This window comes from Echinops telfairi, unplaced genomic scaffold (assembly GCF_000313985.2).
Source record: "Echinops telfairi isolate 266 unplaced genomic scaffold, ASM31398v2 ScPeMD7_12;HRSCAF=54, whole genome shotgun sequence".
Lineage (NCBI taxonomy): Eukaryota > Metazoa > Chordata > Mammalia > Afrosoricida > Tenrecidae > Echinops > Echinops telfairi.
In genome coordinates, this window is record NW_022103909.1 from 10,960,544 (window position 1) to 10,964,340 (window position 3,797).

The following is a 3,797-nucleotide window of genomic DNA, read 5'->3' on the forward strand; positions in this document are numbered from 1 at the left end:
TGATCACCTTGAAAATTTTAAGGCATGAACAGCTAAGTTCTCATCTGACAGGTGAAAAGCAATTTAATTCTAAAATGTATTCATAATTCAATTTCTAAACAGTTCTTCATTTATAAAATGATTATACCTCTAGTTTTATTAACAGCCCTTGTTGCCTCCTCAATTTGCTTTGAGTTTCCTCAAATCAAAACTTTACAATGAAACTTAGGTTTTATATTGCAGGGTTAAGGATTAATTTGAGTAAAAGTAGATCAAGTTGAGCATCAGGCTGAAATTCATATTGTCAGCGTGCTAGTGTCTTAAAGAAAGAACATTTCATTTCATAGAAAATCTTAATCTACAATTATTTATTGAGAGGAGTCTCATATTATGGGAAACAGCAAGAAGATGTTTTGCCATAAAAAGCATTTACCTATTTACTCAGTAAATGTTTTCTGGGCATCTACTATAAACTAATGGAGCCCTGGTGGTATAGTAGTTACGCATTGGGCTTTGATCAGCATGGTCGCAGTTCAAAACCACAAGCAGCTCCATGGGAGAAAGACTGAGCTATCTACTCCCGTAAAGAGTTCCAGTCTCAGAAACCCACAGAGGCTCGCTGTGAGTCAACATTGTTTTGATGGCCGTGAGTGGTTCTTTAGGCTGAACTGCACCCTAGACAGCCCACTGCCCTCAAGTCGATTCCGACCTATGTGACCCTGTAGGTGAGAGTAGGACTACTCCTTAGGGTTTCTAACTCTTTGAGTGAGCAGACAGCTCTATCTTTCTCCTATGGAGTGGCTGGCATGTTAGAACTGCCATCTCTCAGTTAGCAGCCCTGTGCCTGGGCTATAAGGCCACTAGTGCTTCTTCACTCTGGGCAGAGTGCTATACAAATATTTCTTACTCCTTTGGAGTTTACAGCCTCATTTGAAAGAGTTGATGTCCTGTAGGAATTCACCAGAAAAGACATTATTTTGGTGTCACCTGTCATAGACTGGTAACTTACTCCCTCTTCTCCAGGTGTTATATTTTCTGTCATTTCAAGTTATGGATTGCTTTCTTGGAATTTTTCCCCAATTAGAAAAGTAGAATCTAATGGCTAATTAGAGAGTGAATTGTAATCACATTTGTTTCTGAGGACAAAGGTGAGACTCATTCATGACTTGGCTAATTCACAAAGAATTAAATGTTGACCATGTTTCCCACTTTATGCTAAGTATTGAAGAGCCTAATGGGGAGCATTTTTGAACTGGATCTTCAATTTCAGGCTTCAGCAAACTGTGGCCTCTGAACCAATTGCCTGTTTACGTAAATCAGTTTTATAGGCACACAACCAGGATTTTTTTGGCTGTTGCCTTAGGCTACCTTTGAACCACAGTGCCAGTGTTGAATAGTTGCCTTAGCATAACTGTAAAGCCTAAAGTATTGACTGTCTGGCTCCTTACAGAAAACAACAACAACATCGTGCTTGATAAACATTGTCACACTTATAAAATTTACTATAAAATATGCTTAATATTTTAGACTATTAAGATCACAAATAATTCCTTTTGGATCAGTTTTAGATGTGTTTTGATCCTTTGTTTTCTATTTCTTAGCCATCTCAAGGTTAGCCGACCTGTTCTCACAGTGCTTATCTTTTGAGTCGGAATGTAGCTAATACTGCGATCCCACGTATTCCCATCATGCTTCTTTCACGTAAAGCAAAAAAAGAGAGTGTTCATGCAGTCTTTTGCAGAGATAGTTTTTTAAATGATGTAGAAACAAATGACCAAGAAAACCAAAAATTATAAAATAGTAAGACCGAAATACAGAATTCCTCATTGCTTACTACATGTCTCTTCCAAAGGCCTTCAGTGAAGACTTTAGTCTTTACACCAAAGGAAGATCTGTGATTAGTTTTTAATCAAGTACAGGTATAATTTTTATCAGAATTTTTTCAAACTTATTTATTTAATTTGTACCTGTGCAAAGTACTATATCTCACTAGAATATATAGATTTATTTTATTATATGAAGAATCTTTATTCCTTAAGTTACCCTTTTATATTAAAAGGCTTTAAGGGATCTGAAGTTTTGTTATTAAAACCAGATACAACATTTTACCTCTTCCAGTGTTGCTGCCTGTTAGCCAAACTTCAGAATACCTCTTATGAACATATCAGGTTAATGCTATTTTGTGGATACCCTTAATATCAACAGATCCTGTCACTAAGTTAGAAATCTGAAAACATGTATGTATACATATATATGAATTACATGAATTCTCAGAAACCATGTTTTTCATTTTAAAGAAAAATTGAAATATGAAGTGCTAAATATTTTTAAATATTAGGAAGAAAGTTGTAAGCATGCATTTACATTTTTCAGCATTTCAGAAAAGTTTTTCATGTAATAACTCATAAGCATGATTAAACAAAGGAATAAATAACTCTTAACCTATGTCTGTTAATTTAATGACTATATATTTGTGCTTTGTCAATGTGAAATAATTGTATTTTAACTCCTGCCTATTTGATGTGTTGTGGTTTTGTGTTTGGCATAATTCATATGTATGTTTTATTGTTAATCCTTGGATCAGTATCTCAAAATGTTTGTTTATAAGTCACTGAACAGATATGTATTGTAATGAGTGCCTCTTTTCTTAAATAACAATTTGTTACTTTCTCTTATTAAACATTTGATTTTTGAATAGTGTATGCCTTCATATTTTACTTAGAATAAATACTGCAATCTTTCAGATTTTATTTCTGTAAGAAAGAAACTAACATTGGTATTTAAAGCATAAGACTGCTTGCTTAGCTGTCAATTCTTAAATACTTCAAAACTTTACATTCTCCTTTTATATGTCATAAAAATAAATAAAAGTATAATCTAAATAAATTTATCAAATTATAAATAGATGTGCTCATGATCAAGGTAGTTCTATAAAGGTAAGTGAAAGTTTTATTTTCTTATTTTTAAAATATATATTTAAGGAAATTACATTTAACATAATAACACTCTTTGAGCCAGTATTCTTTATTTTATATTACTATTCTGTATATAATTCCCCATCAAATCTCATTTAAGAAGTGAATCATTCTCTTGGAATTTTTTAATTTCTTATGTAGAATAAATCACATTTGATAAGCCATTATAATCCAATGTTATGGATATAATGAAGATTTAACTGGATGAAAGAGACTGTAATATACATCTATTTTTTCTTTTCCTTAAAGATAGCTTTTCTTACAAAAAAAGAAGGTGAAAAAAATGAAAGTGCTACATAGACCTTCTTCTTAGGCTATACATTTCTCTGTTTTCTTTAAAAATAAAATGCTTATCTATTGCATGATGCAGAAAAAGTTCATATTACAGAAAGTCTCTAGTATGACAGAATGTAATCCAACGAACAGAAGTGCTTTCTCTGACACATAGCTGTGTGTCTGAAGTTTGTGACTCACAGCTTTGTGCCAGCAAAGAACACAGAGGGTCTGGGAAGAGTGCTTGGCATGGCCCTACGGAAACTCCTACTGGAGGTGAAGTTCACTCTGGAAGAAATTGGTAGTTCACTCCTAAGAGCAGCAGCAGCCAAGGGAGCAAGGCGCTTGTGGGAAACTGGCTGCAAGCTGCTGTTGATTCCATATTGGACTATAAAAGATGGAGTGCCCCATAAAAACATTTACTTAGGTATTTAATTAAATTTGATTTTTAAAAATCTCATGTGTATACATATATGAATAGGCCAGAAATCTATTTAATTCTAAGTTTACCATAGGCATATTTCAATGTTAATGAGTATTTGGATATGATGATCATTACCATATCCTGCT

At 33.4% G+C, this 3,797-nt stretch overlaps 1 protein-coding gene across 1 annotated transcript in view; it reads left to right on the plus strand.

The window, feature by feature from the left end:
• The window catches only part of ADAMTS20 (ADAM metallopeptidase with thrombospondin type 1 motif 20), a 181,643-nt gene that overhangs the window by 100,026 nt on the left and 77,820 nt on the right, over positions 1 to 3,797 (plus strand). The window lies entirely within an intron of this gene.